The 15,204-nt window shown below is 43.9% G+C and overlaps 1 protein-coding gene across 1 annotated transcript in view; it reads right to left on the reverse strand.

Annotated features, from left to right (window-relative positions):
• The window catches only part of KAZN (kazrin, periplakin interacting protein), a 1,348,869-nt gene that overhangs the window by 472,477 nt on the left and 861,188 nt on the right, over positions 1-15,204 (reverse strand). The window lies entirely within an intron of this gene.

A 15,204-nucleotide genomic window follows, 5' to 3' on the forward strand; every position in this document is an offset into this window, starting at 1 on the left:
TGACATGGCAGCACTGGATTGCTTTCTGAACGGCTGCTGCAACCTTCGTGTACCGTTCTACATTCAGGTCCTGTGACTCAAAAATGAACAGTGCCCCTCAAATAAAGAAAACGTCCTTGCCATTGCCTGCATCATGAATCTCTTAGGTTCTTCAGTTACTTCTTCTTCCTCTTGTCTCCCTTCATCCCTTCTCTGGGCCCCCTGTTCCGTGGTTATCGCTTGGCACGTCTTAGCAGTACCAGCTATATCACTGCCGCCTTCATGCTTGTTTCTGGACATCCTGGGCTTGAAATAAAGATCTCTACTACTCTATACACTGCTGTGGTTGTTGTTCAGCCGCCAAGTCATGTCCAACTCTTCGCTACCCCATGAACTGCAGCACACCAGGCTTCCCTGTCCATCACCAACTCCTAGAGTTTGCCCAAGTTTAAGCCCATCGAGTCGGTGATGACATCCAACCATCTCAACCTCTGTCGCCCTCTTCTTGTTCTGCCTGCAATCTTTCCCAGCATCAGGGTCTCTTCCCATGAGTTGGCTGTTCACTGATTGTACAGTACACCAAAGCACAACCACGTGTAGAGGATACACACATGTGACAATGACAATGTGCAGCAGACACGTGAACGAACATGTGACCAGACACGGGAATGCACACTGGCATCTTTGAAAGTTTGCAACTTGAAGGTATGTATGTAGGGGACTTGCTGTATTGAATTAGTTAACATTTAAAACTCAGGAGATTTCACATAAAGTCTGGGCTTCTAACTTCTCTTGGAAAATCACAAGGGTAAGGCCACATTGGGCCTGCATTCTTGGATGGGGGAATTGCCTGGAGCCACTGCTTATTTTGGCTGTGCTGAAGTTTGCCAGGGTCCCCAGGGAGCTGTATCAGCTGCCATCTGCCACTGTTCTCTTCACCTCACCTGGCATCTGCAGGTGCATGAACTTGTTACCTTTCCCTACCCACGTTATCAGCTGCCATCTGTCACTGTTCTCTTCACCTCACCTGGCATCTGCAGGTGCATGAACTTGTTACCTTTCCCTACCCACGTGTATGGTCCCAACTTTCACCCCAACAATGATTTGACCCAAACCTGCATCTGCAATGCTTTTGTTCACCCAACCTCTTCCCCCTCAATATCCAGTTCCTACTGGACCTCTCCAGAAAAGAATCTTCTCATAGATCCATGAAGGGACTCACTGCTGAAGCACCCTCCAAAGCAGAAATGAAATGATGGATAACACTTATGACCTCACAAGTAGCATCAGCACAGTTCCTGTTTATTTGCCAATGTCTCCTGCAATACTGGGCGTAAATTTCATACGGCCAGCTACCCAGCTATTTATCTCTGAATCAGCAGAATGTCTCAGCCTCAGCATTATTATATTCAGTCAGATAATCCCCTGTTGTTGGAAGATGTCCTTTGCATTGCGGATGTTTATCAGCATCTTTAGGTTCTACTCACTGGAGGTGAGTAGCATCCCAGTCACTCTCAGTTATGACGATCAAAATTGTCCCCAGACATAGCCCTAGGAGGGCAAAATGTCCCCACCTGAAAATCACTAAGCTGCTGTATGGCCTGGCACAGAGTCAGCAAGGAAATGCTTTTTGAATGGTTGGGTGGAAGGAAGGAAGGATGGATGGATGAATGGGTAGGTGGATAGATGGGTGGATAGATGGTGGACGGGTGAACCGACAAATTTATGATACCAAGTCTAAGGAGTCGGGGAGGAAGAAGGTTGAAAAATTCAAGACACAGCCAATTGAAAAACAATGAAGGTAAAGTTAATACAAGGACTCTGAAATGGCAATTTTAAACAAGAGCAAATTGAGTTAAAATCCCGCTCAACTTTTCAGGGTTGCTGGTAGTTATTTAAAGTGAAGACCAATTGTCATAAATTCATAAGAGGATCAAGATTACATGGCTGGAGTAAGACTTTGCACACTTAGATACAGCTTCCTAAACAGAATTTGCCTTCTGCAACTTAGCTTTTTTATTTTTATTTTTTGGTTCCTAAAGCTGGCCCTGATTTGTGGCCTGGTAATCTGTCCTGTGCAGACCCTCATTTTAGGACCAAAATGAATTTTCTGTAGGAATTAATTTAAAGCAAGCAAAGGCAAAGTTTGAGAGATGACAGAGCACTGAATGATTTTCCCCTTAGGGAGACTATTTCTAGCTCAACAGTATCTCATGGGACCACCAATGCCGTTCAAACTACCCCTCTTTTACTTACAGAGTTGAAAAGGTGAGTAGGGGACTCTGGGTTCAGGCTCACTGGCCCTTGAATCCGGGCCAACTTAAGATGCGTTTCCCAACCATCAAATGTCATCAGCTCTAAGATTTGTCTTTTCTACTAATGCTAGAGTTCAAATGGTTCATTTAGACCCACCAATTTTTCTTTTGGGGGGAAAAAAAAACCCAGATTCAAAACAAATTTTGGAAAAAGAAACCAATCAAGTATTGTTCTTTTCAATGATGCTTCCACAGAATAACTCTCATCAAGACTGAGTTAATGGTTTTGTACTAGGTGATTCCTGTGTTTTCAGAAGGATTTGTAGTTTCAGACATAAGCGTGGGGATAAACCCTGTCCTCTAGGATTTATACATATAACCCCATCTGGTTGGTAGAAAAGAGTTGGAGAAGACAGGTAGATTTCTCACTCATTGTGTTCTGATCCCTGTTCATAGGGTTTCCCTAGTAGCTCAGACAGTAAAGGGTCTGCCTGCCAATGTTCGAGACCCAGGTTTGATCCCTGGGTTCAGGAAGATCCAGTGGAAAAGGAAATGGCTACCCACTCCAGTATTCTTGCCTGGAGAATTCCATAGACAGAGGAGCCTGGCAGGCTAAAGGGGTTGTAAAGAGTGGGAGACAACTGAGTGACTAACACACTCTCTGTTCATTAACAGATAAGAAGTTAAAGAAAACCTTCCCCAATCATCACCAGCAAACAGGAAGCTCACACTTAGAGAGACACCCCCCACCCTGACCCCCGGCCCAAAATAAAGGAAGGCTCCGACTTCCGGCCACCAAAGCAAGTCTAAATGTTTCTTCTAAACACCACAGCTAGTGAAAACAACATTCCATTTGCAACAATAGCTTCTTTCTCAAAGTTCATAAAGCTAAACAAGGCAAGTTGAAAGTGAGATGAGGAATTATTACCAGGAAGTGCTTTCTCTTTAATTGCGAGCATGCCTAATTTGGTCATTTAAAGAACAAACAATTTTATCTTAATGATGCTCTTAGATTTAAAATGTGTTGAGTGAGCTTTAGTGACTTTCTCTGAATTTGAGAGTCATACAGTTTTAGGAAAACCTCCTGACCTCCAGCACGGCAGTAACACTCTTTCCTGCTCCTTATGTACTGGAGCACCGGGGGACCGAATGTTTGATGTGTCCTCTCTGTGATTTTCTAAATCACAGCTCTCAACCTGCGGAACCACAGATCCCAGGAGAGAAGGGCCCTTTTTGGATGTATGGTCCCAAAAGCCATAGGTGCACCAAGCAGTATATTTTTCTTTTCCTTTTTATTTTGTATTGGAATACAGCTGATTAACAATGTTATGATAGTTTCAGGCAGACAGCAAAGGGATTCAACCATATATCTATGTGTATCCATTCTCCCCCAAACTCCCCTCCCATTCAGGCTGCTGCTGCTGCTAAGTCGCTTCAGTCGTGTCCAACTCTGTGTGACCCCATAGATGGCAGCCCACCAGGCTCCCCCGTCCCTGGGATTCTCCAGGCAAGAACACTGGAGTGGGTTGCCATTTCCTTCTCCAATGCATGAAAGTGAAAAGTGAAAGTGAAGTCGCTCAGTCGTGTCTGACTCTTCGCAACCCCATGGACTATAGCATACCAGGCTCCTCCATCCATGGGATTTTCCAGGCAAGAGTACTGGAGTGGGTCGCCATGCCCATTCAGGCTGCCATGTAACATGAAGAAGAGTTCCCTGTGCTATACAGTAGGTCCCAGTTGGTTATCCGTTTTAAATATAGCAGTGTGTGCCTGTTGATCCCAAGCTCCCTAACTATCCCTTCCTCCCATCCTTCCCCTCTGGGTACCATAAGTTTGTTCTCTGAGTCTATAGGTCTGTTTCTGTTTTGTAAGTAAGTTCATCTGTATCATTTCCTTTTAGATCCACCTAGAAGGCGTATCATATGATATTCCTCTTTCTCTGACTTCACTCAGTGTGACAACCTCTAGGTCCATCCATGTTGCTTCAAATGGCATTATTTCATTGTTTCCAATGGCTGAGTAATTAATATTCCATTGTGTATGTGCGCCACATCTTTATTCACTCCTCTCTTGATGGACACTTAGGTACCAAGCACTACTTTTGGATGGGCTGACCAAGGCACCCACAATGTAAACACGTGTGCTTTTCAACTGTATGAAAAAGCTCTTGATTAGTAAGGTTAAAATTTACCTGAAACACTACTTAATTCATAACCTCTGGGTTAGTTATTTTTATCAGTCAAAAGATGTTAAAAGTTGAGCTACATCATATGGGATGGGAAGTGTTTTGATAAGAAAAAGTTCTCATATACAAAACTAGAAAGCACTACTTTCTGGAACCATTATAATTCTGTAATGAATGTTTCCTTGTAATTAATTTTTAACATGTATTTAGTATAATGATACATGACAGTGGATATCCCACAAAAATCTATTAGCTTACTCTGCCACAAATGCGTGTGCATCCATACACACACACATGCACACACACACACACACAAATATAGTCATTTCTGTCACTTACTCTGCTACTTGCTGTATGATATGACTCTGGGGAAGTTACTAAACCTCTCTGGGCTTCAGTTGCCTTATCAGTAAAATGGGGGTGCCAATAACAGCACCTCCTTTCATGAGACAGTTGAGAAGATTAAATAGCAAAGGATTTAGGGAGCAAGCATTGTGCCTGACACATACCAGATTTTTTTCTAAAAACTGTATCTCCCTAACGTTTATCCTCTCTCCTTTAGCATCATTCCACCAATTCACATGACATTAAAATGTACAAACAAAAAGCAAGTTGGCACAAAATATTTTTGGAGTTATGGAATCATGATGACAATTAGAATAAAATCATGTTGGAGTGGGATTTCTGGCTTTCTCTCCATCTCAGTTCATCATAGTTCATGTTGTATCTTTTTTCCTACCCTTGAGCTAAAAACCACCCATTAACTTCCCAGTTGCCTTTAGAATCAGCCTGTTTTAAAGAGGACACTTATTAATGTTTCTGTAATATGCTGGCAGACAAAACCTAAGACCTCCCTTGGGCTGCACATGTGTAGAAACACCCTCAGGCACCGCAATAGGCAAAATGTGAATTTGGCTTATGGCAGTGGGTCAACAGGCTCTAGGATGTAACGTAAGACAACAACAGTATTTCCAAGATCAAGAACTCTAGAGAAAACTGCTGGGGTTAAAATTCCAGTTCTACCAATTATGTGCACAATGTATGACCTTGTGCCAGTCATTAACCTCTCTGTGTTTCAGTTTTCCATCTATGCATGCAAAAAGCAATAATGCTATCCTCAACTCTTAATTGTAAAGAACTTATGCCCGGATCTGGCATAAAGTGGTCTGAGGATTATGCCTTCTAAAAGGGTATGAAACAGAGACTGTGAGGTGCCTTATCCTCGAAGCTTTGGGAACAAGGCTTTACTGGGCTGAAGAACTCAGGATCTGGTTACCATCAGAAGAATAATGTGATGCCGAGTAATGGCATCACATTAGGGTAACGGATGCCTGCTTGGTTATGTTCAGATCCAACGGCAAACAATTTGGAATGTACTCCATTATTCTAAGAGGTTCAAAGCACCATTCTGGAAAATTCAAACATGTGGACAGAACTGATACATGAATTCAAACTCCTTTGCTGCCAACTTAAAACAACTGGGTGCACCAAACTGCCTATTTTTAATGCAAGGGTATGAATGGAGTTGTCCAACTCAGGGCAGAATGTGCTCATGCCCCAAAGACTCAAGTAACCTTCGGTTCAGTTCAGTTCAGTCACTCAGTTGTGTCCGACTCTTTGCGACCCCATGAATCGCAGCACACCAGGCCTCCCTGTCCATCACCAACTCCCGGAGTTCACTCAGACTCACGTCCATTGAGTCAGTGATGCCATCCAGCCATCTCATCCTCTGTCGTCCCCTTCTCCTCCTGCCTCCAATCCCAGAGTCTTTTCCCATGAGTCAACTCTTCGCATGAGGTGGCCAAAGTACTGGAGTTTCAGCTTTAGCATCATTCCTTCCAAAGAAACCCCAGGGCTGATCTCCTTCACAATGGACTGATTGGATCTCCTTGCAGTCCAAGGGACTCTCAAAAGTCTTCTCCAACACCACAGTTCAAAAGCATCAACCATTTGCAATTCACCCACTAGGACACGACCTAAGGCCTGCACTTCACTTTACCAAGCTCTATTATTTTCCCACTTTTACCACGGTGACGCCTATTCTCTCACTCCTGTAAACAATCATGAAACACTTTGAGTTGTGGGCTCCATCCATGTGTTAAATGATGGACTGTAAGTTACTCTTCTCCGAAGCATTCCAGTTTCAACCTCTCCTCAGAATTCCAAGGTGGAAACGTCCATCCTGGTCACTCTGGAACTCTTCCCAACAGTCCTGTCCAAGATGTGTGCTGTGGGGAGCAAGCCTGGTTTGCTGAAACCAGCTAAGTTCAGCCTCCCTACCATCAGGCAAGTTCAATAAGCCTGTGGATATCCATCCATGAATCTACACTGACTAAATGTCACTATTGAACTTTCTCTTTTTTATGTTTCTCACTTAGTCTCCAAATAAGATTTCCTTTAAAAAATGTTTTCCATTATAAATTAGAAAGAGCATATTCCCAGCATGAAGCACTTAAAATACACAAGAAAGCTGATGGGGAAAGAAATAACATCTATTTCCATGCCCAGAGCTCATCCACTGTCAATATTTTGCCGTATTTCCCTCTAGTCCTTTTTTCTATTGATAATTTCTTTTTTCAGCTTTACTGAGATTATAGTGGACATAGAATATTATATCAAAGTGTACAATATAATGATTTGATATATTGTATGTGTGTGCTAAGTTGCTCAGTCATGTCTGACTCTTTGTGACCCCATGGACTATAGACCACCAGGCTCCTATGTCCATGGAGATTCTCCAGGCAAGAATACTGGAGTCGGTTGCCATTTCCTCTTTCAGGGGATCTTCCCAACCCAGGGATCAAACTTGTATCTCCTGTGTCTCCTGCATTGGCAGGCAGATTCTTTACCACTGAGCCACCTGGGAAGACCCTATTATCTCAATAAGTTTAGTTGAAATTCATCACCTGTATGTTACATCCCCAGAACTTAGTAATCTTACAACTGGAAACTTATACCTTTTGATCCCCTTCTGCCCATTTTGTCCACACCCCCATGGCCTTGGGAAGTACCTATCTGTTCTCTGTATCTGAGTTCAGTTATTTCAAGATTTCATGTATAAATGAGTTCATACAGTGTTCATCTTTCTCTAACGGACTTATTTCACTTAGCACAAGGCCCTCAAGGTCCATGTGCGTATTTGCGAATGGTGGGATTTCCTTCCTTTCTATGGTAGAAAAGCATTTCATTGCATAGATATATACCACAATGTATTAATGCATTCACTTACAGATGGACACTTGGGTAGCTTTCATATCTTCTGTGTGTGTGTTAGTCCCTCAGTCGTGTCCGACTCTTTGCGACCCCGTGGACTATAGCCTGCTAGGCTCCTCTGTCCATGGAATTCTCCAGGTGAGAATACTGGAGTGAGTTGTCATTTCCTTCTCCAGGGGATCTTCCCAACGCAGGGACTGAACCCAGGTCTCCTGCGTTACAGGCAGATTCTTAACCATCTGACCCACCAGGGAAGTTTCCATGTCTTAGTAATTGTAAATAATGCTGCAGTGAACATCGGGGTGCACATATCACTTCAAGACAGTCCTTTGATTTCCTTTGTGGTTAAGAATCCTTTGGTATATACCCAGAGGCAGAACTGCTGGATCATATGGTAGTTCATCTTTTAGTTTTTTTGAGGAGACATTCCACAGTGGGGGCACCAATTTACATCCCCAATTTCTTGGCTGCAGCTTTTATTTTTCTTTCTTTTTGTTTGTACTCTACCACATGTGGGATCTTAGTTCTCCAACCAGGGATCAAACCCATACCCTTTGCAGTGGAAGCTCAGAGTCTTAACCCTTGGGCTGTCAGGGAAGTCCATGGTTGCAATCCTTATGGGATCATTCCATCCATATAATTTCATATCCCACTTTTCTTCACTTGGGCTTCTTGTCTGTGCACCTTTTTTGTGCTGCTGTCATTAGGGTTAGATGGAAAAGTTCCATCTTAGTTTAGTTGAATAATCAGGAGAAAGGACTCATTCTCTTCCTGGTTGGGATGATTAGAGTAGTAGAAGACACTGAAGGCCAACTGGGAAGGAAGGACCCTCAAGGACTGGGAGATGAGGGTGAATAAGGCTGATGGTGGAGGGAGTGACAATATCCAAATTTCTGTTAAGCTTTTTTCTCGGGATTCCTGCAGAGTTGATCTTCAGGGGATCGAGTCATGAAAAACCACAAACTCATTGGCTCCAGGACACAGCAAGACACACTTCAGACTTGTTTTTTTCCATCTGAATTGATTGCAGCATTTACTAATCAGAAGAGGCTAAATAAAGATGCTGGTTTACAACTTCTGTCAAAAACATGTAAGTGGACTTCTCAGCTGGTACAAGAACACAGGTTCAATCCCTGGTCTGTGAAGATTCCATATGCTGCAGGGCAACTAAGCCAGTTAGTAACAAGATACTCACTGCTACTAGAGAAAACCCACTCACAGCAATGAAGACCCCAAACAGCCAACACACACACACACAAACGCATGAGATTTCACAACACTAAGTTGGGATTTCCACATGGCAACAATGACACAGATGTGAGAAGCCACTTCAACCCAGGCATGGACCTTCTAACTTATTCACTGTAATTTCCTCTCGACCTGCTTCGTTTCCTTACCAGCCTAGAGTCTGCAAGCACTGCAGTTTGCAAGCACAAATCTTAAAGTAACTTCTGCTCCTCTGATATTCCCCTATTTTAAGACAGTCCAGTAAATACCACTGCTGGTTCCTAAGTTAAAGACAAAAATGGATGGTCCTTCTCTAGCCCACTCTCCACTGCCACCTGTGAAAGAGGGGAAGCTCTTTTGAAATAAAGACTTGAGTGATGACCACACCATCTTTATCCTGGGCTACGGAGTGTGCGGAATAGGAGATGCAGCACTGAAGCTGAGGTGGTCCAGAGCAATGGAAGGTATGTGGGTTTGGATTTCTTTCCATTACTTTTACATAACTTTGCAATTGGCGGCAGGCTGCTTTGACCATTATTTTTTCATGCAACAGGAAAAACTATGCCCCAGGGTATGATTATTAAAATATGTTACTCTTCTATATTTAAATAGTAGAATGGCTTTTCTGTGGTTTAAAATGAGCCAAGGGAAATACCTATGGCTTAAGATGTAACTTGTACAAAGTAGGCTTAACACTCCACCACTCAGAATCAGTAACTGCCTGGGACTCAGTCATTTTTGCCATGAGATGGATATGGGCATAAGAGTATGGAGAAAAGGTTCTAGAAGCTGGGGACCTGTGGGATGACTCAGCAGCCTCATATGCCCCTCACCTATTCTCAGGTGTATCCAACCTACACCTTGCAAGTTCTTGGGCAGCTGTCACCAAAGAGGCAACAAAGACAGAGTGAAAACAGCAAGGTTTCTGAGAAAGGAAATGACCAACTGAACGTTCTTCAGTTGTAAGTAACTGAAATACACTCAGTTCTCACCGGAAAGCGACTGTGCTCCCCGTGGACATTTAACAATGTCTGCAGCCATTTTTGGTTATCACATCTGGGGATGTGGTATGGTTCTGGCATGTAGTGGGTAGAGGGTAGGAATGATGCAAACAACCTGCAAGCTACAGGTGAGCCACTGAACAAAGAATTATCTGGCCCCAAATGTCAATAGCTCTGGGGCTCGAGAAGCCCTGCCTGAGCCCAACAGAGAGAATGTGCGGGAAAGAGAGGTGTAGATGGTCAGATTGCTACTGGCCCCCCGCCCCAATATTCATGTCTCCTTTTTACTGTAGTAATAACACTTTTATAATCAAATCAACTTTTTTGAGGTGTGCAATTATGAGTTTTAAAACATGTATAGATTCATGTAACCAGCACCACAATCAGACCATTTCTATCACCTCTCAAATTCCCTGGCACTGCCCTTCAAAGCCACACCTCCCCCACCTATAACCCTCGGCAACCGGGAATCTACTCTCCATTCTTCTGAAGCATGTCATACAAATGGAATTGAGACAAGCTGGGACCTGGGACTCTTTGCTGCAGTACTGCAATGCTTGTACTCAGACACACCTCTCCCCGAGCAACAAAGAAACTATAAGGGACTAAAAATAAATGTGTGCATACAGTTGGGGCAAATTATGGACACAAGACACAAAAAGATAAAAAAAATCCCTATTGGAGCAAAAACTGGGTGATGGGAACAAAATCTAGGTATGGCACACGTCCCCAACACTCACCACCACCAAAGGGGTGAGCAAAACACCGAAACCACCTCTCCGGTCTGTCCCCTGCACACACACCACTACCTCTATCCTATATAAGGAACAAGCTTGCCCGCTCAGCAAGTGAGCAAACAGGGGAAACTGTTGCTTGTTCTCACACCCACCACTGCAGCACAGGCCCCAGTAATGCCTTGCCTGAATTTTCAATTTGGCCTCTGATCAATTTCTACTGATTGCAGAAGGCCAGGAACCCTGGTTGGTATCAGAATCATACAGCGTGTAATCTTTTGGGACTGTTTCTTTCATTTGCCATAATGCCTTTGAGATTCATCCAAATTGCATTATGAATCAATAATTCATTCCTTTTTATTACTGAGCTGTTTTGCAATTGTATGGATGTACCACAATCTGTTTATCCATTCATCTGTTGAAGGACATTTGGGTTGATTCCAGTTTCACACCATTGTGAACAGAGCTGCCAGAAACACTCATGTACAGGTTTTTGTATAAACACAGGGCTTTATTTCTCTGGGATAAATATCCAGGAGGAAGACTGCTGAGTTATACGGCCCATATATGGCAGTTATAGGGCGCATATATATATATATATGGCATATATGTGGCATATAACTTTATAAAAAACTACCAAACCATTGGCTGCACCATTTTACATTCTCATAAGAGATCCAGGTGCTCTGCATCTTTGTCAGCATTTGGTATTCTGCATCTTTTAATTTTTATGTTTTAAAATTTTTATTGTATTGAAGTATAGTTGATTTACAACGTCGTACAAGTTTCAAGTGTACAGCTAAGTGATTCAATTATACATACATATATACACAGTTTTTTTTAGATTCTTTCCCATTATTGTCCATCTTTTTAATTGCAGCACTCTAATAAGATGTGTAGTGGTACTTCATTGTGGTACTAATTTGCATTTCCCTAACAGGCAATGCGGAGAAGGTAGTGGCACCCCATTCCAGTACTCTTGCCTGGAAAATCCTATGGACAGAGGAGCCTGATGGGCTGCAGTCCATGGGGTCACGAAGAGTCAGACACGACTGGGCGACTTCACTTTCACTTTTAATGCATTGGAGAAGGAGATGGCAACCCACTCCAGTGTTCTTGCCTGGAGAGTCCCAGGGACGGGGGAGCCTCGTGGGCTGCCATCTATGGGGTTGCACAGAGCCGGACATGACTGAAGCGACTTAGCAGCAGCAGCAACAGGCAATGAGGGGCTTCCCAGGTGGCACAGCGGTAAAGAATCTGCCTGCCAATGCAAGAGACACAAGAGATGCTGGTTTGATCCCTGGGTCGGGAAGATCGCCTGGAGGAGGAAATGGCAACCCACCCCAGTGCTCTTGCCAGGGAAATCCCAGGGACAGAGGAGCCTGGCGGCCACAGTCCAGGGGGTCACACAGAGTTGGACACGACAGAGGACACACACACACACACAGGCCGCGATGCTGGACGTCTTTTCATGGGCTTATTTGCCATTTTCATTCATTTTGTGTGTGTGTGAAGTGTCTGCTTTCATCTTTTGCCCATTTAAAAAATTGGGTTGTTTATCTTACTGTTGAGAATTCAAATATTCATATATTCTGGATACAAGTGTTTTGTCAGATATGTGACATGCAAACATTGTCTCTCCACTGGTAGTTTGTTATTTCATCTCGTACAAAGTCTCTCTCACAGAGGAAACGATTTTAATTTTGCTAAAATCTAACCACTCAATTTTGTCCTTTATGGATTATGCTTTTGGTGTCACATCCAAGTGTAACTGAACTTGTAAGTGACTCATGGCCACACCTAGTTTTTCTTGCCAAGGGTGGCCATGTCACCCAGTTCTGGCCAATAGAACACGTTCCTGTAAACGCTCCTTCAATGTCAGCTGCTATGGTTGCTCTGCTCCTTCTCTGGCTTCTTCCATCTATCTTCTTGGAGTGAGGTTGTGATATTCTTGCCATGTTCCTGGGATAGGCTACATCCTGGGATTGCACAGTGGAAAGCTAAAGACAATGCACTTAAAAAATACTTATTTTTGTCTGTGCTGGGTCTAGATATGGCATGCAGGACCTTGCGTTGCAGTGCATGGGCTCAGTAGCTGCAGTGAACAGGTTTCTAACTGTGGCTCACAGGCTCCACAGTGCACAGGCTCAGTTGTTGCAGTGCTTGGGCTTAGTTGTTCTGTGGCATCTGGAATCTTAGTTCCCTGACCAGGGATCAAACTCATGTTCCCTGCATTGGAAGATGAATTCTTAACCACTGGACCATGAGGGAAGTTCCAGACAAAGCGCTGATTTTGAGGACTCTGTGGAGCTGAACCCTCAAGCCAGTGGGTACACTTCTGGCTTTTATGGGAAAAGAAATAATGAACATCTTTTTTACTCAGACTATTATTATTTGGGATCTTTTATCATCCTTGGCCAAATCTAGACCAATCTGATGCAGGAGAACAAAGGGATAGCTCATGTAACTCACCCCAGCGTCCTGTGAACCACCGGGAGCTAAGGTGGCCATCTGAGGTTTTCGACTGTCCAGTATACCTCCTTATTTTGCTACTTATAATCTAAGTGTTCCTCCTGATTCTGATATGACCATGCCAGTGTATTACCTGGATAAAATCATACGGTTTGAAACGGATTGCTTCTATTTCTTAACTCAATGACCCAGGACTAGCCAATCAGATTCACAGTGGAACTGCTTCACTGAGGGACAAATAACTAATCTTAGAGGCAATATATCTCAGACCTGAAGCAAGAAGAGGAGTTAATATGTAAAGGGGATGGAGGTGAGGATATGGAGAGTGACGGTGAAGAGCTATATAGGCAGTGTAAATAGCACGTGCAAAGGCCCAGGAGCAGCCTGACTGCCAGGTCCCAGCACAGGTTGCAAACTTTCTGTCTGGGCTGAGCTTTGCAATGAAAGGTTGGATCCACACCAAATTGTAGCTTTCAAGGAACCTGCAAAGCACTAGGTAGACACTTCTGAAAAGTACTGCTATCAAGACAACAAGTTATTCATTACATAGGGAGGTGACACTGTTAACCCAGCATAGAAACCAACTATAGCAGATCTTGCCAATGTCTACCCCTGCTGATGGATACAATTAGAGGCTGACTCAATAGCACAGAGTGCTCTGGACCCTTTGTCCTTTGCATTTAAGAAGCCTTCCATGGAATGATGAAAATCCCAAACTGTTGCCTCCCCTACGGCAACAGACAGCAGGCTTACTCTACCTGCACTGAATCAACAATATCAGAGCGAATCCTGGCAGGTCCCAGACGGTTGAAACCTGGCAAACACAAATGAGGCAGCTCATTAGACCATGATTTTATTAAGCAGCATTTAATATAGTGAATAATTTTGAGCTTTATTATCTAAAACATAAAGGGGTATTTTTAAACTTAGCTGAGCAGCAGATTGGGTTTTACAAAACATTGCTGTTTCAGGCCCAACAAACCAAGAGCATTTCTCCAACAGCCTCTGTGGCTTTCCAGCTCCCAAGCTGTGCCAGTGGTTCCTGCCTTGCCATTGTGACCTAGGGGTGCTTAGAAACCATGCATGTTACAGAGAGAAGTTCCAGGCCCCCATCCCTCCAAGGCACCTTCTCTCTGCCCTCATAGGGATGGGGAAATGGAGGTAGGGAATTACAAATTCTGGAAGCCTGTAAGATTCATGGTTGATCGATGGAGATGGGCAGTCTAGCAGGCACCCAGGGGAATGTGAGCCTCACCTCCTTGCCCTGGATGGCAAAAATATACCAAAGGAGATGGCTCTGAGTCCAGTGGCCACACGGATTGGCCAACTTCTGTTCATCTACAGGCCTGCTCTTCACCTTGCATGTGGAATTAGGAGAAGAGAAGGAATTAGGAGAGGAGAGACGATCATACAAAAAGCCTCTGAAATTATCAAACAGCTGGAGAGGGCAGAGATCAAGGGTTTAGAAGACAGAAAACTCAGCCTCTAGCCTAAGCCACCTAAGCCCGACTCACCCACAAATGGCCTCTAGTCTTCAGGGCATTTACACCCTCCCAAATCGGCCTACAGCTACAGGCCCTGATGCCCCCTATGGGGCCAATTTCCAGACACTAAGCTCCGTGGGGGACATTTGACCACTGAAAAGTGTTGATGTTCAACATTAATTTTTAATGTTTCAGAAAATCATTAAGCTGGTTTGTATTATGCATCATATTTTTACAGCTGGCCGTTTCATTTCCAGCATGGAAAGTGGCTAGAAGAATCTCATCGGGGATATTTACTAGTTTCTTTGCCCTCAAGAAGACTTAAAGGAGAGGCCCAAATAGGAGGCTTGTTCTCACTCTACTCTGCCTATGGACCCCCTTGGAGGAGCGGAGCCCTGAGTGCATTAGCCTTTGGGGTCCCTGGGCTTGGGAGTCTGTCCAGCCTTCCAGGAGGAGGGGCCACACAAAGGACAGCCTGAAGAAAGAACAGAAGAGCTGTGTTTTAGAGACACTAGCAGCTTCTGGATGGGGAGTAGCATCAGGTGATGCTGGAGGAGTAGCCCAAGGAGGCTCCCGAGAGGACAGGAGGATCCTCTGGAGAGCCTTAGGTGAAGAAGTGGCAAGTTTAGATTTGTCATTTAGGAGACCAGTTGA

This window comes from Bos indicus, chromosome 16, assembly GCF_029378745.1.
Source record: "Bos indicus isolate NIAB-ARS_2022 breed Sahiwal x Tharparkar chromosome 16, NIAB-ARS_B.indTharparkar_mat_pri_1.0, whole genome shotgun sequence".
Classification (NCBI taxonomy): Eukaryota; Metazoa; Chordata; class Mammalia; order Artiodactyla; family Bovidae; genus Bos; species Bos indicus.